The 22,608-nt window shown below is 39.8% G+C and overlaps 1 protein-coding gene across 1 annotated transcript in view; it reads right to left on the bottom strand.

Annotated features, from left to right (window-relative positions):
- Positions 1-4,981: 4,981 nt before the first annotated feature.
- The window catches only part of LOC122792187 (polyadenylate-binding protein 4-like), a 1,135,653-nt gene continuing 1,118,026 nt past the window's right edge, over positions 4,982-22,608 (bottom strand). The window contains exon 15 of the mRNA XM_044059911.1: positions 4,982-5,395. The gene's annotated coding sequence lies outside the window, so the exon portion shown is untranslated. The remainder of the gene's footprint in view (positions 5,396-22,608) is intronic.

Here is a 22,608-nt window from a genome sequence, read left to right on the forward strand (position 1 = left end):
CAGGAAACTTTTGCACAAAAAAAATACCAAACAAACCTATGAAATTCAGTCACTCAAAAGGAGTGAATGACAAACCAAAGTGAAGGTTTTACTCAAGGTCAGAGAAAATGAAGAGAGTTGCCTGCCAGTTCTCCAAAATGTTGTAGGTGTCAGAGTTAGTCAGATAAGGGTAGCAGTGATACTATGCCCCTATAAAGAAACCGTGTAAAAAAGTGTCACTCACTAAACCACAACAGTGAATGTAGTCAATTATTTGGACAGATAAGTTCAAGTGTGATAAAAACTGGTCAGACAGAAGTCAAATCTATTTTGAATGGCATAATTATTGTTGCTTTTTTTCTAAAGGGAGAGAAGTGCTCAATGACTACCTGTTTGTTTTATTTACATACGGGTCCCGGTAATGTTGTCAAAAGGCACTTTGGTCGGCATCTGTTTACTTGACAGAATTTGGTCGATTAAACAGATGATCACCATGTGTGCAAGATCGACAATCCTGAGTAGGGGAACATACCCTTTTCTCCGGGGACTGTACGATCTCGGAGTTAGAATATACAATTAGCAGGGAGTGTGGAGGGTGCAGGTGGGCTCACCTCCTGACAATTTTTTTTTTTTTTATGTTTTGCATGTGCTGAGATTAATTCTCAGCACATGCATAGTAGTGAGTCAATGTGCATAATGTTGATCAATTTGTTTGAGATTATGCACATTGACAAATGCTATTCCATCAATTGAAGTAGATCCATATATATCTGTTTATACATTTGTTACATATGCGTGCACACAGAAAATATGTAAGAATGGTGAATGGGATACATCACAAGATTTGAAGACAGACCATTAGCACCTGGTCTTCCAGAGTTATGTATATGCTTTATGAGCTTGTTAGCAACATAAAGGGAAATGGACTTGAAGTGGGAAAAACCAGGTAAGCTGATCATGGGAGTATTTAGGGAAGATCATTTTAGAGGCTTATGACATGACCGCACACGCAAAAGCTAAAATGTAATAGTCAAATAGTCTGAGAATGCAGGGATGAAAATTAAGGTTACGTATGGTTTTGTTTCTCCCAGAAAAAAAAAAAAAAACAGTTAAGCCCCATCCAGAAGTGATTATGGTTCTGTAGTAACAAAAACCGTTTGCTCCATTCTCTTGCTTTCTTTCCTTGATCTATCTGGGGATGCTGCACTATATATCAGTTCACAAACACTACTCCATCAGTTTCATTCACAAAGATGCTCATCTTGGGTTCTGACTCTGCACCCCTCACTTACCCCCCAATGAGATGAACAGAGGCAGAGTACAAGTAGGCAATTAGGAGGCTAACAAAGGAAGTCAGGAGAGCAAAGATATAGAAGCTGAAAGGGAGCTAGCAAAAACGGTCAAAAAGAAATGCAAGGCTTTTTAAATACAAATCTGAAATGAGGAAGAGAGGAACAAACCTAAACAAGCTAAGCAAATAATGGGAGGTGGGGGTGAGATGCAAATCAATTACAGAAGACTGGGAAAAAAGGCACTGAACAAATAGTTTTGCTTCAGTAAGTGTAAGGGAAGGGTGGCATGCTGGATGAGAGGCAGGACTGTTCAGACAGCAGTGCAGAGAAAGAAGAGGCTCCAAGAATAATGCCTGCATACAAAGACAAGATAATCAGCTAAGGAGTTGGTGTCATTCTAATGGGGCCCAGTATGTGTCAGCTTGGGATGATATGGTAACCTGTCATACCAGGGCTAACCTGTACTGGCTAAACATTTGCTGCCCCCCATAGTGCTACTTTTAGGTACAGCTCCCTTACAAAACATTTCTACATAGAAAACTAAAATTTGGAAAACATCAAGGTGGCACTACTCAATGCTAGGAGTCTAAGCAGAAGCATGTCAGAAGTTGAAAGCCTCCTGCAATTCAAAAACATTCTTATTTGTGTACGTACTGAGATGTGGTTTCAGCATAACGACGGCACTTCCTCTATACCACAGTTGAGCACCTATCATGCTTTCAGACCCTTGGGTAACTGTGAGGAAGTATCTATATTTGTTAGAAACACCATTACTTCATATCAAATGACCCCAAAAACCTAACTTGGAGCTTCTGGAGATCCAAATCTCCCTTAAGAAATCCAACTATTACTTCATTGCTAGCTACAGATCCCCATTATTGTCAGCCAAAGATCAAGGGGCTTAGACTGAAATAGGTCCAATGGGATTAGTACTCTACCCCCATTAACAATTTCAGAATAAATAAGATGAACAGAAATTACCACGTCATCATTCAGGAGTTAAATATTAAATCAAATATCTGCTTACTAGGGGCCTTCAATTACCCAAGCATTGACTGGCACACATACACCTCTAAAAATAGTTAATGTTCAGCATTTCCTAGAGTTCATTAATATCAATACACTTAAACAAAATGTAAAACTACCGACTACAGGCTCTAATATCCTTGACTTGCTCCTTACCAACGTAGACCCCACCTGCACTTCACCCTGCACCTCCTCATTCACTTATTCTGCAGACATCAAGAGAACATCCCAGAAATGCAGTTGACCAAGTTTGCTGATGACTACAAAAATGGGCCACATAATCTGCTCATCCACCAATACAAAAACAGATCTAACCATGTCCGGAATAACCACATACACAGTGTATCAAAAAGGTCTCAAACTGAATGAAAAAAGTGCAGCAAAGTAGCATTTGGCAGAAAATTTGCGCCCACCTCATACATTATAAATGGTACTCCTCTTCGGACAGATATGATCATAACAGACCTAGGTGGTTAGGTGAACTCTCACTCAATCATCAGGTTTCTACCATAGTCAGGAAATCCTTCTATCTGGCTCAATTAATTTCCAAGAGAACATCTTCAAGATCCAAATAAATTATCCTACCACTGTAACTCTTCTGTTATCAAACCAGTCAACGAATACAGTGCCCCTTTGGTATGTACAAATTCAAGCATATTGCTCAACTGGAAAGGACCCCAAAATTTCTAACTAAAAAATTACAGCCACCCCAATAGATTAGCAAAATTCTCCTTATACTCAAGCAGCCAAGAGGTCACTGACAGTTGACCTGTCTCTTACTTTTTGAGCCATGAAATACCCAGTCCTACTAGGCAGCCTATTTCTTCACAAAACCAATGTCTCCAAAAAAACCTCCACCAACAGATTTAAAAGACTTATGGAGAGACAAGTTCCTAACTCAGTGTACTCCTAGTCTATGGAATAAATTACCATAAGAGGTGAAATGAAGTACTGCTCTGGCTACTTTTAAGGCTAGTCTTGATGGTTGGATGGGTAGATACACATTTACATGAGGGTTATTATGCATGCTGCTGCTTGATTTGGGAGGCGAGTACTGCTAAGTGCTTGAAAAGGGTGATAAGAATTTTTATGCTTATCTACATAAAGGTGTATATGGCTAGACATCTTATTGTTCCCCTTTTGATTGCTTACCCAGTATTTTTCTATGTTTTGATGGATAGAAGGAACTGGCTGAATTTAGGAAAGGCAATACACAAGGACAAGGTGGAATGCCTCCTGGCATCTTCATAAACTTGGCCAGTACGATGGCAAATTCTCAGACGGAAATCTTCAATATATTAATGGCCAGTGTAAAAGCATCTGTGGTCTGGAAGACAGCAAAAGTTATTTCCATGTACAACGTGAGTGGGGGACTGAGGGTAGAAAAGCTATGGGGAGCTTCAGACCTGTCAGCCTAACAGCAGTAGCACTGAGAAGCCTTGAACAGAATCCTGAGGAAAAGGCTGGATACCTTCTAAGAAGACAAAAATCTTTGAGACAACCACAGACATGGGTTCATAGCAATAAGAAGGTGTCAATCAACCTGCCTCAAGTTTTGTGACTAGCTTACAGAAAAACTTGACAGAGAAGCATTGCATGCAGTCTCTGCCTGAACTTCTTTGGGATCTCTGACTTGGTCTCACACAACTGGCTGCTAAGAAAACTGAGGAAGAGCAGGGTAGGTTCAGGAGTGAGGAAATGGAATGCTGGATGGATGATTACAGTAAGACAGAGATACTGTCAGGAAAAATGACAGTGCTACTGGAGTATAGCAGAAGTTTGTCTTGGGTCCACTAATCTTCAGTGCATTTTCCAGGTAGATCTGAAGGAATGGAAAATAGAATCAACTTCTCCAGTTACAAAGCACTTGATTTTTTGATGGGGGAGTCTAAAGAAGGATTCAAATAAGCTTAAGTGGAAAGAAAAGTGGTGAAGTTCACTGAATTTCACCAAAATAACCACAATATCATTTGGGGAGTGGAACTCATGACAATGGAGCAGGAAAAAGACAAACCTTGAATACTGTGTGCAGTTCTTAAGTTCACACAAGGAGAGGGACATCAGGTAGCTGCAAGGAATCCAGAGTAAAGCCACCTGAGGAGTGCATGGGCTACAGACGAAAAGAATATGACCAGGGACTAAAGGAGATGGATATCTGCTCTGTACAGACCTGAGGATACAAAAGGACATGACATAAATGCACAAGATCTGGTCAGAAAGCTATGAAAGGATCATTCTGAACAGGAAAGCTAGAGATACTAGCAGCAGACTGTAGGACCCACTACTACTGGTACTTGTGAAAGTACTTTTTTCCCCAGTGAAAGCTGTGAGCTGGTATGTGCAACACCACAGAGGGAATCTGGAAAGTCTATCAGATGGCATTGGGTCAGGTGCAGAAACAATGAAACAGAAAGTAAGGATAAAGGCAAGGTAGATTAATTAAATACACTTAAAAGATAAAGGAAGTGGGCTTGATGTTTCCTTCTACTGTGAAGCAAATGAATACATTTCACACAGACTACACATCATGTAGCTTACCTGTGACTAAGTGAAAGAGGTGTAGACATTTATTAAAGATGGAGGAGGAGAATCGGTGCTCTGTTGTTAGGCAGTTTATGATTCAACACAAAACTTTGGATCAAGAACTAATACTCAGCATTCTTAGAAAACACAGACTCCAAAAATATAATAAAACGGTAGCTTTATTTCTTGATTCTGATGTGATTTTCAAAGTGAAACAATGGCAAACATCAAGATTCAAAACAGATTCCACATCAAATATGAATATGCTTGCCAAACTGTTAATCTAAGTATCTCAAAAGGAAGTGCAACTCTTCCTTGTAGAATGAATGGCAAAATCACTGAGTTGGCCATAAAGAAACATGCTCCAAAAGCTGTAGTTTCTTCAGTTTCATTCAAATTGTACTTATTTTTATAAATTAATTTAAATAAAAGAAGTTCACAGTACATTAAAACCTGTTCTTAAGTTCTGAGTGTACACTCAGATGGTGCAAAGCTATGATTGTCCGAACAGCTACAAGAGTAGCATGTAAGCAACTGGGGCACATGCATCCGATGTCATTCAGGCATGCTGTATCCTGTTAAAAAAAAGCAAAACAAACGGTATTAAAATCAGGCTCAGTCTTTTTATGGTTTGTCATTTACAAGTACATTTTGTAAATTACAGTTATGACATTACTCAAGAGAAACTCTTAAAAAAAAATCCTACAGCAGGTTATCAAGACTGATATGTCAGACTTGGTTCAGCACAGTAGCATTTTAAGGTATTTCCCAGGAATGTCCCTATTACTAACAAGGCCTATAAGATCATACACAATTAAAGAGAGTTCCCTCCATCCTTCAATTATATGTTGAAGGAAGCTAAACAGTGACTATCAGCATCCATTCTGGGAGTTCCTGATGCTGCCAACAGACAATACAGCATTCTATAGAATCATACCTGCTTGGTAGGCTTTTCTAAGAGTCATATGTAAATAAGTTCATGTAGCAGGTTCCAATTATAAATAATTCCAATAAAAATCTCCCACAAAAAAACAAATACTGTTGTAAAAGTCCCAAACAAACATAGAAACAGAACATTTAATATTCCTATCACTCTGTAAAGCAAACAAGCAGAAAAACAGCACAGATTTAATAATCAATATACCCTGTTCCTTTAGTGGCCCAAGGGAGTAAATCTGTTTTTTAATAATGTAGTTTACCAGCAACATTTCTGTAGCTGACCAGGTCGCCACAGGATACTGTGAATTCTCTGGGTTTGAATTATTTTATTCCACTGATTTCTAAGTGGAGCCTTTTTTTTTCCTGTAACAGGATTTTTAAGATTCAATTGTCTCAACCAAAGAAGAGTTATCTGTGACACAGATTATTTGAATGGTGTCATGCTCTGGGTCACCAAGTGCGAGTACAGAATAGAGCATAGTCACAAAGTGTGCTCTGTCAAGGCTACTAACAAGAACTTCTCCAAAATAATTGCTGATGCTAACACAGAGAGGAAGGTAAGATTTTTCCTTGCTCTCTGATCAAATCAAGCAACTATCCCCTCTCAAGTGTCACCATCAGCTAGGCTTCCATGCAAAGCACGACTAAAGAAAAACAGTTTCATAGATTCATTCTTCTGCAAGGGGGTGAAACTGTAAAGATACTTTTGTAGGAAGCATTTTCTGAACAGCCTTGCTTGTTTCACGAATAGTCTTTACACTGGCATGCTCTATGCTGGATACCAACCAGGAAGCATGCTTTGAAATCCTGACACACTGCCCTATTTTCTAAGTTAGTCCATCTAGGTAAGGGATGCATCCCACTGAAATGCTATTCATGATACTGTGAAGAATGAATGAAGATTTTTTTTTATGCAGTGGTCTTACTGTACCAACAATATTCCATAAGAAGTAGCAAAGTCCAAGCAGTCATAAAAGTGTCCATGATCTTCATGGCCAGCCTGAAGGGTAGCCTTCAGGTAGGGAAAAACTGAAGAGGCAAAAACTGTGAGTAGTAAAGTTATTGCTCTCTCATAGGCAGTAGAGCACAACAGGTTCACCCTTTAAGATTACCCTTCTGACTTAATTATGTTTTCCACTGTTATACCAGTAGAGTAATACTTTTGCCACACCATAAACACTTCTTGCCTCAGGAGGTGGGACAAGACTAATACCATGAGAGAGTTCTACAACTTGAAAAAAATTCAGACTTAATGTCCATGTAATTAACTTTCCAGGGTTCTGACCAACAAGTAGACAGATTCTTAATCAAAACAGTAAATATTCTAGAATTTCTTTTCTACAAAGTTCTTCAGATTCTCTCGCTGCAATATGTAGTTTGTGTTATTCCTATTTGGAATTTCTTTGAAGGTACACATTCACCTACAGCAGGTGCCTTTTTGATTTCTGCCCCATGTCTGCTGACCATCAAGCCTCCCTTTTGACACCGAGCTGTTTGAGGGTGCTGTCCTCCAGGCGGTCATGAGGGTATTTTGTGCTCTTGCCAGCATCATGGCAATAACAGCATTTTTAATTTATGAAGTAACCCCCCCCCCCCGGAGAACACATGAGCACCTGCATCACTGCAAGGTCTGCCTTTGCCCTTCTGTCCACCCAAGTGTGCTCATCCACATGTGCCAACAAGAGCTACCATTACAGGCCTGAGTGGTTATGCTTGCAACTTCCCTGCTCCAGTTCCCCAAATCACAGCAAGCCTTTGCTCTCTAGACGAGAGACTGTCTGGGTAGGAGGTAAGAATTGATTGGTAACAACTATCTTCCCCCATTAAGGATGGGCATATACCCATCCTTACTGCCTGCAAACTCAATTTTTTATTTTTACTTTATATTTCATTGAATGGGTTAGTCCTACTGAGCTAGCAGCCTCTTTTCAGGGGAGAGGTGGTATTTATACTACTATGGGAAATTTGGCCAGGTCACCGAGGAACTTCCACTACACTATTTGATAAGGTGCCATGGGATCTTTTACATCTACCTCTGAGTTACCACCAACTCAAGCAGATGGTGCCTCAGTTTTTTTTCATCAGAAGGACAGATCAATCAGGAGTGCATCCCACCCCCCCTCCTTTACGCTGCACTGCACTGTCAGCAATCTGGTGTGGGGATACAACCCACAGCCTTTTGCATCAAAGGCAAGCTTGCTACCTCTTGCATCACTGCCTCTGGGAAAATGGATTGCCTAGGCTGTAGTCAGGGATTTTCCCTCTATGCCACATGCAGGTGAATATCTGGCCAACATTTTCATCTTCTTCAAAAATATTGTCTTTCCAGTTCTGTATTGCAGTTTCAAACAATATGTCCTTAGGACACCACCATGTTCCATTTCTGAGTTTAGAGGGTTGCATATAATTTGTTACTGCTATAGTGTGAATATCCTGTACACAAGATATAACAACAAACCCCTCTGTGCCTGCAATACAGATTGGTGTAAAAAAATTAATTTACTCCAGTTCTTGTCTCTTCTTTTACTCTTACCAGTCTGCCCTATGACTTCAGCTGTACACTGTATTTTCCTCCAGTCCAAACAAATCTCTATCTAATCTTCATTTCCTTAGATTTTTTTTTTGGTATCATTTCTGTTAAGTCTCAACCCATCAATACAAAAAATATTGCTTCTCCCCTTCAGTCTTGACTTCACACAACCTTGAATAACACATCCTTAACACAAGTACTGTCACATGTTACAAAGACAACTCTATCAGCCAATACCATGAAGGCAATTCTAGCCCCTTTCCACAGTCAGCCCCTTCACAGTACACCATGTCCCACATTTCAAACTGTTTTATTTATGGTCTGAGGTTGCTTCCTTATGTCTCTCCAAATTCCATCAGAACATTCAGACTCAGCTTGGCCCTTTGGTGCACAGTGGATGCAGCCCTGACTTTGATCCAGGTGCTCCATGTGTGATTAGTGCTATGGACACTGGAGAGAAAGGGAAGGGTGGTCTTTTTTTTCTAACACCTTTACTGAATTATCACTTGTGACAAGCAAATTTACATTTTGACATTTATATAAAAGCAATCAAACTATTGAGTTCATGTTTACAAACATTATACTTCACATTTATTGCTATATCATATAACCTAAGCAAAATTATATAAAGTATTAAATTCCTGCACCTTTTTTAAACAAACATGTTTATTAAACCATCACTTACTACACAGGCAATCATACATTTACATAAATGAAAACAAACCACACCAGCGCAATCACAAACCATACTGACACACTACCAGTTGCAATCAATATACATCACTTTTAATCTACCCAATAATTTCCAGTAAACATTACAAAGCTCATTCAAGCCCTGGCTTCTTTTAAACCTCATTCCTCCTTGTATGTATTTGTCCCCACAATTCCCATTTTTCCCATGTAGTTTGCTCTTACCCGTTTCTAAAGATTTCAATTCCAGTTCTTTTCTCTCTGTTACTATATACATTACTTGTAGTATAGTTGGTTTAGATTTTGATTTCCATTTTCTAGTAACTGCTTTTTTCGGCAGCCACCATAATTAGGCACAAGGCCTTAACCATGTCTAGGCAATTCTGATTCTGTATCACAGCTCAGAAAAATTATCTCCCTTGTCACACCCATCTGCCCACCCAGCATCTCCGACAGTGTATCTCACAGGGAATCCTTAAAGTCTGTCAAACAACGCACTCCCTGAAAATATGGTCCCAGTCACCTCTTTCTTCCCCGTCACACCTCCAACATTTGCTGTCTACCTGAGGAAAAATTATCTGGAATCTACTTCGTGTATAAAAATATTTATGTAAACATTTCCAAGCAAAAATGCTAAATCGAGACATACATATATCCTCCCATTGTTTCTTTGTGACTTGCTTATCCAATTAAACTTTCCAAACCTTTCTAATCTCCTCTGATCGATTCTTATAGTTATCATGCAATATTTTATATGCTCTACTAATTATTCCTTTTTAATGCAGCTTCTGTTCTAGATTCTACTAAAACTCTACCAGTGCTGGTCTTCTTTCTCTTTGCCTATACTCTGATATCAATCCTTGTTAGGGAAGGCAATCTGTAATCTGCAGTACAAATAAATTCTTGGCATCTTCCTTCCTGTTATCTTTCCCTCTCTAGTTATTTGCTCCCAATACCTTGGTTCCTTTGCCAGTTTTCTCCAATAAATTCCAGCCCCCTCTTGCCTATTGTCTATATCCCTAATTGCAGTCATCCCTATTGGCAGGATCCTTCTCCATTCCCATGTTGGCTTACTTCTTTGGATACTTTCTGCTACTTTACAGATATAATATTCTGTATGACCACTGTTACTCTCCTTAAAGGCCTGCATCCAAAAACCCAATCTCTCCTTGCTTCTTGAGCTTCCCCCCATTGTATCATCCATTTCCACTTTGAATTATACTTTACTGTGTGTGCTATGTGTAGGAGGCCTTAACTGTGTAGCTCTAAAATAACCTTTCAAATCGGGTAATCTCAATCCGTCCAGATGAATCAGCTTATCCCACTTGACTCTTGCCGTCTTCCCTTCCCAGATAAAATCTTCAGCTCTTTATTAATTGCTATCCACAACTTCTCCTCTGGTTGATAAAAATATGCCTGACCTTTGTATAAAACTAATGGGACTAAAAACATTTTAACCGTTTGTAGCTTACTATCCATATCACAAAGCTTCCATTTTCTCAGTTTTTGTATTATCTTTTGTTTGTTTAGTCTCTTCCCACATATTCTTAGCTGCTACACCAGAATCATTTTTAATTCATACACACAAATACTTCATTTTATCATGTCCTCATAATTATGGATATTGCTGAACCAATTCATATGTGGGTACATAATTTACTGCTACTGCCCTTTGTTTTAACTTCATTAATTTTGTATCCCAAAAAGATTTTAAACAGTCTCAAAATGTTCCACACCACCATAATGTCTCTCTGATTTTGAGAGGTATAAAATAATATCTGCAAATAGAGCTAGCTTTTCTTGATTACCATACCAATTACATCCTGGAATTTCTGAGTCCCCTATTTTCTTTGCCACTGGTTCTAAATATAATGCAAATAAAAGGGAAAGTGGACACCCCTACCTGGTTCCTCTGCTCAAGCAGAAATTTTCAGAGGGGACCCCACCCACTTTAACTTGTGCCTCCGATCCCTCATATATCCTCCTAAATAACCTTATGCATTTTTCAGAAAATGCAAATGCTTCCATTGTCCTGCTCAAAGTTCCAGCTTACTCTGTCAGATGCTTTCTCTGCATCAAGACCCACAAACAACAATCATTTTCTTACATTCTGTTTCCCTCTGGATCAATATTCTGTTAATGTTCTCGAATGTTTGCCTCCCCTCCACAAAACCACACTGATCTACATGCATCAATTTTGGCATTACTTTTGCCATTCTTTTAGCCATTACAGACATGAACACTTTATAATCATGGTTTAGTACTGAAATTGGCTTGTATGAAGCTGGATCTGATCTATCTTTACCCTCTTTAGGTATTACAGCTACCACTGCCTTCTTCCAGGATGTTGGTACTTCTCTTGAAATACTCAAAACAAAACCTTCAAGATCTTTATCAGTTTTTTCCTTCCTAGCTTCCAAACTTCCACAGGAGTACCATCTACTCCTCTGGACTTTCTTCTAGCTTGGTTATACATCACAAGTTTTATCTCATCTCCTCCTATCCTGTTAGTAATTGAGCCTCACCTACCTCTAAAATGACATTTAATTCTTCCATAAACATTTCCACTTGTATCTTTTCTTGATTTCCATATTTCTCTGCTTTATATAGACTTTCACGGAATTTCTGAAATATTTCTAATATCTCTACAGGATCTCTTTTTACCTTCCTTGTTATAGGCTCCCTAAGTTTGGAGACAGACCTTTCTACTTTGTTGCCCGAGTCATTGTGCCAAAGGTTTTTGTGCTCTAGGCTTATCATCAAAAAACAGTTGCTTAACAATCTTTCTAAACTCATGCATATTATCAAGATAATCCCTTATTTTCTGCTTAGCATTCTGCAGATGACCCTCCTCTTGTTCCGTGAGATTCCACCTATTCTGCAATACTTTAACATTTGTCAGTCCCTATAAATAATTCTTGTTACTTCTTAACCATAGCTCCCTGTCTTTTATTTCCACCCTATTTTTAAAATCCACCCTAATTTTATCTATTCAGAAGTAATTCCTATTCTCTCGAATAGCTCCTGAATAATCTCCACTACCCATTTCTTAATTTCCTCTCTTTTCAACAGGTAGGTGGGAAAATGACAGTGTCTCATTTTTAATTCATAACCCTGTGTTTTTATTTTAATTCCTGGCAGATGATCTGAAATAGTTACTGGGGGAGTATTAAGACCTTAAATTACATGCAAACGTTCCTGTGAAATGTAAATTATGTCTAGCCTAGCCCAGTTGTTATATCTTGGGGAATATGTAAATTCATTCCAAACTACTACTATTGAATTCACATTGATTCCATGCCAAATAACTTCATAAAGTTCTTCAAAAACCTACCCTCCTTTGTTATAATTTCCCTTCTGGGACCCCAAGACATCTTCACTGCTGAAAATCAAATTCCAGCCCCAAACTATAAGAATTTTCTTAAGCTCCATTATAGCAGTTTTAGGTGGAATATAAATATATGCCAGTATAATCCTCCTCCTCCCTTGCCAGTAGCCCTTTAGCACTAAAATCTGCCATTATCATCTTTTTTTAAAAACATTTTCTATCATTACTGGCACTCCTCCTGCAATTAATATAAGTACTGCTCTTTTCCCTTTGCCCCAGACTTTCTACTGAATAACCATCCTGAAAACATTTATCAAATTCACATGTTCAGTTCTTTCCAAGTGTCTCTCCTGTAACATGACTATTTGCACTCTACATTTTTTAATATAGTTCACTAGTCTTTCTTTTTTGTATTTATCTGTGCGACCACTGACATTTAGAGACATGAAAGAAAGTATCGTTGTATTAAACATTATTATTCCCACCTCTTATGTATGGTGCATTTTTTGTTAAATGTCTAGTTCCAGCTTTTGTGTTACAAGCACTGTTTGGCAGGTTGAACTTTTACATAGTTGTTTCTTGTCATATCCATTTGAGCCTATATTACATCTTACAACTTTTTGTTTTATTGAAAACCCTCACAACCCCCCCCCAAAAAAAAACTATTAATTTAACAGTAACACACAAAACTATGTACATCTTCAAATATTGAAGTTTTACCCTCCTAATAGGAACAAGTGTCCCAAAACTGAGAGTCACACACAGACTTACAGAACTGAGTTAACCTAAGAAAAAGTTATCCATGCTAAGAAACATGATGCAGCCTGTGCTTCTACTAAGTGCTAACTGGTTTTGTCATGTCTTTACAGCTCTCCCAGGTGAGAGAGCTCCCAAATGCTTTCCGAGGACATCATCATCTTCTAGCCAGCTTCTTTTTTTCTCCAGCCAATGGCTCTCCATCAGACTGTAACCAATATCTGAGAACCAGCCAGCTTCTCATTATCAGATTGCCTATGTGGAGACATGAAAACCTGTCAATTTCTCTCTTTCAGATCGTTTCCATTGAGATACGACTGCCAGATACAGAATTGCTACTAAACATACATTCATTTGCTAAAAAAGTCTCATAATATTCAATATTCTTTTTTCATTTACTTGCTACTAAATCAATCCAAGGTCCTTAATCCAGTCATTCCCATATGCAAGAATGACAAAAAGCACATTAATTTTGCTTTTGTCATGTTCTTTTAACCAGGCTTTTTTTTTTTTTTTTTTTTACATTGCAGTGCCTACATTTCTTAAAACTGAACAAGGAGAGAGAAAGAAAGGAAAAAAGAACAACACCCACTTACAATCCCTAATACCTAATACACTTAAAAACAACTGAGAAAACTTTACTTTATAGCATGCAAAGAAAACCATATACCACAAAAATAGTACTATTAAGAAAAAAAAGGTTTTCTTTACTTACAGTTAACTTTCTTCCCTCTCTTCTCTCCCCAAGGCATTTTCCGAACATGAATGACGAAGTATGGCATATACTTCAGAGTCGCCCAAAAGTCCAACAGATTCTGAAAAAGTCCAATATTTCCAGATTTTCTTGTTCTGGAATATTTCACATATATAATTATTACACTGTAATCTCACACTACATTACTGGTTTTACTACTGTTCATCTCCAGCTCCCAAATCTCGTTTCTGCTTCATTTATTTATTTTCCATTTGTTTATTTCCAATGTACTCTCAATTTTTCTAGTCAGCTCTCATACTCCCTTCCTTCTCTCCAACCTTGTCCATTGAAACAGGGGTAAAGGTTTTGCAGGTACAGTGTCGCTGCAGTCTTTATTACCAGAACAAGCAGCATCAGAATCTCCTTCTGTTTCACAGCTCACGTTTTGACAAACTTCTGTATTTCCTCCTTAGCATGTATTTCATCAAAAAATTATGTCCCTTCAGAGAAGAATACCTTGAAGACAGCTGGATACAGCAGTTTGAATCTCACACCTGCGTTTCGACATTCCCTGAATAGTGGAAGGAATTCACTCTTCTTCTGCCTGGTGTACAATGACTAATCATTCTTCACAAACACTCTGCTGTCTCCCACTTTTAGTATTTTGTCTTTCTGCTACAGTCTTTTCAGAATCAGCTCCGCCTGCTGGTAAGGTTGCATCTTTACTATTAAAGGAAAAAAGATTTATTGCGAAGTGCTTTTTGTCCTGCTGATAGCAAGACTTCTTCAAACATCAGATGCCAGATTTTTTTCCTGTGAGCAACATTGGCAGTTATCTTTTGGCTCTCATAGTTTTATCTCAACAGTGCTGAGTGGCAAGGCATTCTCCGACCCGTGTTTCTTGGTTTGTGATCTGTGTGCTTTTTGAGTCCCTGAAGTTGCCAGCCTCATATTCAGCCAGCCTTTTCATTTCAGCCTCTGAATTTGCAGCTTTATCATCTCATCTAAAGATCTGTTCAAAGCTTTCTCTATTTTTTTCCAGCCTTCTATTATTTGTGTTGATGTACTCCATTAGTGTTTCATTTATTTTAACCAGGTCTGTGTGCAGTTGTCTTGTATCTTCCTGGAGGTTACTGAAGTCATGTCTGGAAGATGCATTGCCATCAGTGTTTCGTTTATTTTTGCTGAACAGCTGCAGAGGTTGCCTCAAGTAAGTGTTTCTTCCTCACTTTTTGTAGCTGATTTTTTTTTTGCAGATGCTCTACATTTCTTTCTCCTGGCATCTAGGCAGTACACTTACTAGCCAGTTACTGAAATTTACCCATAAACACAAAAGTCTACTGGCCTTCTCTGTTGAGTTTGTTTTCTCACTAGGAAAACTAGAGTTAAGCTGTTACTCAATGTGCAGCCATCTTGGAAGTTCAGGGAAGGATGGTTTTGAATGGCCGACACCAGCTCATCCACTGGGGGAGGGGGTAGACAGCATAGCCAACCACATTAGTAACACCCACTGGACAACAGATGATTGCCTGTGGAAGAGGTCAGAGCAGTCCTACATAGTTAAGTGATACATGTGCCTCTGAATCAGGGATGATGTGGGTGGTAGCACTCGTATCATTCCTCATTTAAGCAGACACTTTGCACTAGCCAGCCAGCTAGTGGGAGGGATTAGGAGGAATGGGGTCTGGAATTTCCACAGGACAAGTACCCTGTACCACTTCCAAACTCCAAAATTCAATGTTCATTGTAAATGCTATCAAACTCACAGCATAAATGGAAGTCTTTGAAACGTGTGTGTGTGTGTTAACTCTCTTCCCAAACCACTGATCTATGCTAATTTTAAATAGATCTATTCTAATAGAACACTCCACAACATGTCAGCTATGTTGTAGAAAAACTTTGTCACAGCATGTCAACAAGGCAACAATTATTCCTATTTCTCACTGTTTAATTTGAAAATTCAATATCCAAACTTGCCATGGCAGTGTCATTTTTACATTTATAAATTAACATAAGGTCTACCCTAACCATTCTCTAATTTACTGAAAACAAAGATAACCTATTGTGCCTGCTCCTGTAACTCATATGAATAACCTTAGAACTCTGGTGAAAATTTTCTGAACCCTTTCCAGTTTCTATATTTGACAGCAACTGTAAAAACAAGCTGCAATGCTTAGGTCTTAATGCATGTATACAACATAGTAATCTTGCATAACAGAATAACATTTTCTGTGGACAACCAAGATATTTGTATCAGATCTGAGATGCCTAACAATGACTAGCCAAAACCTTTTATTGATTTATCTTTTATTAAAACTGTATGGTTTAATGTATATAGATAACAAGGATTGGAATCACCAAAGTGAAGCACTTTTTATTTATTAGCACTAAATGCCGTATTTTTAGACATAAACCAGGATTCAATTACATCCATATACTCTTGTAACTTAGCTTGGTCTCATATTTTTTACCAGTGACTCTACCTTTGTCTCATTTGCAAATATGTTAGCTTAAATTCTACTCAGTAGTGGAAAAATCAAAGAATGTAAATAAATAATACAGGCCCAAGCAATGAGCCCTGAGGCCCCTAAGCACAGGTATGACTGCTGACATAGGTCATAGGTCATCAATTCTTCCAGGAAGCCGGTTGCCAATCCATATGCTATTAGCTTCCTGCAAATGATGTATTATCTCAGCATAGAGTACCAAATCAAATGGTTGACCAAATCCAGGTAAATGTCCATCAATAGTCCAGATCAATAGCTTCCAATAGATTTTGGTAGAAACTTAACAGTTCTGACAAAGAGCATCCTTTGCTAAAGCCATGTTGGTGTATGATATCGTTTTTATTACTTCTGACGTTAGTTCACAAAATACATGTTCAAAACATTTTTCTATAATGCGTGTTAAGCATATGGGATTATAATTCTCAGCAAATATTCAGCTGTTGCCTTTAAGAATTAGGACTAGAAAGTACACTTGTGCAAAATCCTACCATAACAGTAGATATTCCTTCTCTGCACTCTTGCAGTGTTCCTACCAGAAGGTATCTCCCACCAAGGATAGCCCAATGGCTGGCCAATATACCAAAGCCTTCAATATTTACAAATTCCTTATGTAGCACATATGCTCCCCTAGCAAGGTGTAGGGCATAAAGGTGATGTATAGACGCACACATTTAGAACTGAAAAAGCCCCAGGAGGAACAAAATATCCTTAGAGACTAGAAAGAACATGTACACCCAGAAGGAGAAAAGGTAGGAAGGCAAGAAAGAAAAGGCTACAGCAGAGGGGCAGGAGAGAGGGAAAGAATACTGCATCAGTGAAGAGAAGGTCATCTACTGTTATGGTAAGATTTTACACAACTGTACTAAGTCCTTCCATATCACTGTTGCAGTATAACTGTACTAAGTCCTTCCATATCACTGTTGCAGTATAACTGTACTAAGTCCTTCCATATCACTGTTGCAGTATAACTGTACTAAGTCCTTCCATATCACTGTTGCAGTATAACTGTACTAAGTCCTTCCATATCACTGTTGCAGTATAACTGTACTAAGTCCTTCCATATCACTGTTGCAGTATTCCTAACAGAAGGGAAAGTACAAAAGTTCAAGAGGAAACCTGGGAGGAGGAAAGCACTGAACAGCCCTCCAGAAACCCATGCAGGACAGCCCTGTCAAAGCTGGCTCTAGCCCTGGAAGTAATATCCAACTTGTAGTGCTTAGTGAATTTATGAATTGAAGGCCGAGTAGCAGCATCAAGGGTGGTATTAATATCCAATCCCTTGAAAGAAAGCACCAGAGGAAGCAACAACCCTCATAGAATGAACCTTTATAGAGGAGGAAAAACACTTACCATGAAAAGAATAACAAAGAAATGGCCTTAGAAATCCAGGATGAAATGGTTTGCTTAGAAACAGCCAAACCTAAAGACCTGGGATGAAAGGAAACAAAAAGCTTCTCAGATTTGTGAATATCCTTTGTTTTACCTAAATAATATCTGAGCTGTCTATGCAAATCCAAGGTGTGAAGAACCTTCTTATTGCAGGTTAAAAAAAAAAAAAAGAAAAAGTAAATGAATAGACTGATTAACAAAAAGCTCAATGACCACCATGGGTATATAAAACAAGGATTAATAAGAAGAGACACGTTGTCTCTGTGCAAAAATAAAAAGGGAGGAACAGCTATGAGAGCCTGAAGCTCAGACAATCTTAGTTGAAGTAAGAGCTAAAAAAGAACAGATTTTCCAAGTATAATGCTGTAAGGAAGCTGAAGGAGCAGGTTCAAAAGCAGCCTGAAGTTAATTTTTCAAGAACAAAACTGAGATCCCAGGAAGGCTGAATTGGCTTACTGGGAGGCCTGATATGATGGATGACTTTAAGAATTTTTTTTTTACTCAAATCTAGAGGCCAGAGGAGGAGCTAAGGGCAGGCAAGTAGAAACTGCGGACAGATTAGCTTTAACAGAAGAATATGCCAACCCAGAGGGGGCAGATCACATAAATAAGAGGGAAACATAGGAACCTACACAGCTAAGGGATCCTGGTTTTGAGAGAGGCACCAGACAGAAAATCTTTTCCATTTAAACAAATATGATTTATTGGTAGTAGGTTTCCTGGCCTCCTGTAGGACCCAAAACACTTTCTCAGGAAAGAGCTGCCTAAGAGATCAAAACCCCATCATACACAGCATCAGTTGAAGAGTGTACAAATGGGATGGAAGAGACCCCCTTGTCTTGTATAAGAAGGTCTACCCAGTGAGGTAACGTGCGGTGATTGTCCCTAAGTGAAAAAGAAGGGAGAACCAATGCTGTCTGGGCCAAAAGTGAGACACTAGCAGGAACAACTGACACTAGGAGAAGGCACTAGCAAAATTTTAGAAAGTTTTGGCTGATCTTATGCAAGACCCGTGGAGACAGAGGAAGGGGAGAGAAGGTGTACAGAAACATCCCCTTCCAAAAAAAGACAAGGCATCCACTTTGCAAACCAGAGGACTTGGGACTCTGGAACAAAATGGAGGAAGTTGTTTGTTCAGAGGGGAGGCAAAAAGATCTACCTGAGGAATACCCAACTGATGAGCAATGTCCAGGGAACATATCTCTGTGAAGCATCCATTCGTGAGCGTGTGCTGGACCTGCTCACAGTCTGATACCAGACTGTGCTCCGAGGGAATATAAACAGCCTAAAGAGTCACTTGATGCTTGACAGCTAGATCCCAGACTTGAGCAGCTAGTCTGCAAAGATAAAACCTTGTACCCCCTTGCTTGTTGATATACCACATCACAGTGGTGTTGTCTGTGAAAATTGAGGGTCCCAGGCTAAAATAGGGAATGAAAAGCCTGAACAGCTAGAAGCAGGGCCCTCATCTCCTTTATGCTGTTGTGGTCTGACCTCTGATGCAGAGGCCAGAGACCCTGAGCATGGAAAGCACGAACGTAGGCCCCAAATCCCCTGTCTGATGCATCTGTAGAGATTTTGAGTCAGAGCTGGAGCTTGATAAGGCAGGCCACAGTTGACCGTGAGTTTATGAATCCAACACTGAACCGCAAGCTTCAGACAAGTGAGTAAGGGGACTGGGAAGTACAGTGGGTAGCAATGTTGAAGCCACACTGACTCGAGATATCACTGTACCTTTCTCATATACAGCCTGGTCACAGGAAGCATGGGAATGGTGGAAGCCATAAATCCATGGGCCCTGAAAAAGTCCCTGGCCATGACTGATTCCAGAGGAAGAAGAGACTGGAAACAATCAATGAGAGAGAGGGACTTGGGGGCAGGTAGGGATGCCAGTATGGGGATGGTATGGATCCTGCAACCAGGGAAAACATGATCTTGAGAAGGGGTCAGTGCTGATTTTTAAAAGTTTATGGTAAACCCCAGGATCTGTAACAGGAAAATAATAAACTACAGATCTTACAGCAGAGCCTTGGGGGAAGAAGAAGAGATCATCCAGATAAGGAAAGATCTGAACTCCTCTCATCCTTTACAGGAGTGAGGCATTTGATGAAGACCCTTGGGTAGCAGAAAGGGCAAAAGGTAAAGCAGAGAACTGAAAATTCAAGGAAGAAACATAGAAATGTAAAACTTTCCTGAAAAGGGGATGGATGAGGATATGAAGGTAGGCATCCCCAAGATCCAGAGGGATCAGAAAGGCCTGGGGAAGAAGAGGAGGAAAAAATAAGATTTGAAGAGACAACATCCAAAAGAAAGGAATCTTGAGAAAGGTGCTGTGCTGGGAAAGGTCTAGAACTGGTCTCCAAGTATCCTCTTTCCTGGGAACCAGAGGCATTCTGGAGTAAAACCCCCTCCCTACATAGGCCAGGGGGTACAGCTTGAATGATGCCCTGGACCAAAAAAGAATAAAGCACCTCTGGGGAAAAAAGGAAGCTCTTCCCGAGGAGGTTAAGGGATGCCTAAAAAAAAGGGAGGAAGGGATTTCCAAACCATGAAATAACCCTGGCTGATAACAGCCAGAACCCAAGAGTCTGATGTGATCCTCAACCAGTTTGGAAGGGATAGCCAAAACCCAAGAGTCTGTCATGATCCTCAACAAGTTTGGAAGGGACAGGGAAAAATGAAGGGATAAAGGGATCCAGTAGAGGGGAAAGGGCAAGCAAGCTGTCAAACAGAATCCAACTTTTTCTGAAAAGCAGTGTTTGAGTAGACTTAGCAGGAAGCATATGTCTAGAACCCTTTTTAATCTTGGGCAGAGGATAAGACTACCTGTGAACAAAATGATGTGGAAATAAGATTTGAAGAGTCAACATCTAAAAAAAAGGAATCTTATTATCACTTATGTTTTTACTTGTTATATGGTAAAACTAATAAACAATTTTTAGAAAAAAAAGAAAGGAATCTTGAGAAAGGTGTTGAGCTGGGAAAGGTCTAGAATTGGTCTCCAAGTGTCCTGTTTCCTGGGAACCTGAAGCATTTTGCAATAAAAACCCATCCCTACCTGGGACAGGGAGTATGGTTTGAATGGTGCCCTGAACCAAAAGTGAATGAAGCACCTCTGGAGAAAGAAGGAAGCTCTTCCCCAAGGAGGTTAAATGATGCCTAAAAAAGGAGGAAGGGATTTCCAAACCATGAAATACCTCTGGCTGATTACAGACATAACACAAGAGTCCATTGTGATCCTCAACCAGTTTTGGAAGGGACAGGGAAAGCTGATGGGAAAAGGGAAGCAAACTATCAAACAGAACCCAGCTTGTCCTGAAAGGCAGATTTCTGGGAAGTTGTGTGTTTGAATAGACTTAAACCCATCCCACTTAGCACAACCCTTATGTACCCATGTCTCAACTCTGCGCCTATGAGTGCTCTGAATACGGGAAGAGAAAACTCCAGCCCCTCCTTCAGTGGCATAAAAAACCCTGAATACAAGATACACATACAGGAAGGGGGAAGTCCCCAGTCACAAGCAATCTGGGTTAAGGAGAATGAACTACTTCAATGCATAGAGCACCAAAGACATGTGACACTGGCCCTCCTGACAGGCGGGAACAACTGACACTAGGAGAAGGCTACTTGCCTTGCATGGATGATCCCAGGGTGTGAGCCTGAAAAATACTGTCCAATGAGACCATCCCAGAGGACTGCCATTGGTAAGCAAAGGACATCCTTAGTGGGGGGGGGGGAAACTAACCTAAGAATCGCACACAGGGCATCCTAATGCCTGAACTCCCAGGAAGGAAGGGTACGACGATGGATTCCTCCTATACAGATTAAGTTCATCTGCTGACATCAGAAAGGCTATGGGGCCTGAGGCCATCTCTAATAACAAGGTCACCACGTCATAGAAAGCTTGGGGGATGTCACTGAGGCCTACCTAAAAAGCAGGGGGGAGGGTGGGAACCAGTACCTCAGATGGTCCTTTCTTCCCTGAGGAGAGGGTATTCCAGGAGATCCAGGCTGTAAAACTGTCCTGGGGGATAAATGTGAGAGAAAGAGTTATGTAAAATCTTACCATAATGGCAGATGTCCTTCTCTTCACTGTTGCAGAATTCATTACATTAGGGATCACATACCAAGGGTGGCCCAACATCCAGCCAGTATACCAAAGCCTTAGGTTGCTTTAAGGTATGCCGTACATCACATGTATGCTCGAGTAACATAGGGCATAAAGGTGACATCCAGATGTACCATCCTCAGAATGGAGAGCCCCAGTAGGAACGCCAGTCCAAGGAAAAAAGATGTAACCAGTACATCTAGAAGACCAATGGACCAGGGGAGGTGGGAGGGAGTGAATACTGCAACACTGAAGAGAAGAACATCTAATTATAAGATTTTACACAACTGTACTATATCCTTCCATTTCACTGTTGCAATATTCATTACATTAGGGAAGAGTGCCAAAGCTGAGGAAGAACCAGCACAGTCCTCCAGGAAACCATGAAGGATGTCCCTAGCAAATCCAGCTTCCATCCAACTTGTAGTGCTTGGTAAAAGTATGCACAGAAAGTCCATATAGTTGCCTCAAATGTAGAGTTAGTATCCAAACCGTACAAAAAAGCAGTTCTATATTATAAGCTCGAAGAGTCTTTTCTTCTAACACTTAAATGCCGACATGTAAATAGTGAAAGCTGGAAACCGCGAACGGCCACTTCTGCAAAATTTTTTCCTGTGAAAAAATTCACTTGGCTGTTATCGGGATTTGCCCTTTTCTCCAATGTAGAGCGCTCTCTGAGTTGGTATATTTAGTTAGGGAGGGGTGTGGGGGGGGGGGGTGAAGCCCCTCACTTGATTAGCGTTATAAAGTTTGTTTTTATGTTTGATGGCCAAGCAAATTTTTTTCCCTAGGAAAAATTCACGGAAGTGGCCGTTCGTGCTTTACAGCTTTCGCTGTTTACGTGTCA

The sequence above is a fragment of the Protopterus annectens genome, chromosome 1.part2 (assembly GCF_019279795.1).
Source record: "Protopterus annectens isolate FY-2018-M chromosome 1.part2, PAN1.0, whole genome shotgun sequence".
In the NCBI taxonomy this organism is placed as follows: Eukaryota; Metazoa; Chordata; order Ceratodontiformes; family Protopteridae; genus Protopterus; species Protopterus annectens.